The sequence below is a fragment of the Propithecus coquereli genome, unplaced genomic scaffold (assembly GCF_000956105.1).
Source record: "Propithecus coquereli isolate 6110/MARCELLA unplaced genomic scaffold, Pcoq_1.0 Scaffold72, whole genome shotgun sequence".
NCBI lineage: Eukaryota > Metazoa > Chordata > Mammalia > Primates > Indriidae > Propithecus > Propithecus coquereli.
Window position 1 is genome coordinate 2,486,124 of NW_012153285.1, and position 576 is coordinate 2,486,699.

Here is a 576-nt window from a genome sequence, read left to right on the forward strand (position 1 = left end):
GGAGAGACAAGGCAGCTGCCACGGTAGGAATTATAATTGCATTTCTAGAGACACAATCCTCAAAATTTATATGAAATCAATAGTAATAACTATCAGAAGTGAATATTCTTCAATGAATATCCTCGTGAAAAGGTAGAACAGTTTCAGTTTTATATAAACATGATTCCAACTCCATTACATAAGAACAAGTTGTTTACCCCCAAATTCTTCCTTTAGTTATTTTTTCTGACTGTGCATCTGTCATAGTTCAGTACTCAACTCGAAAGTTACTTCTGCAGAAAGAGTTTCCCTGAACACAGTATCTAAAGTAATATCCCATGCCTGCCCCACCTCCAGGACTTTGTCTCATTAAGTTATTTTCTTCTTGGTGTTCTTCACTTCAGAAGTTATCAAATATAATTATTTGTATAAAAGTTTAATGTCTGTCTCTCTCCATTGGGAAGGGGCCTGTGGAGGCAGGTACATTCTTTGACTTACTTATTGTTGTGACTTCAGGGCTCACAAAAGGGCCTCACTTGTGAGAGGAGCTCAAAAAATGGTTATATAAAGAAACTAATGAATGAAATGTGTTATTAT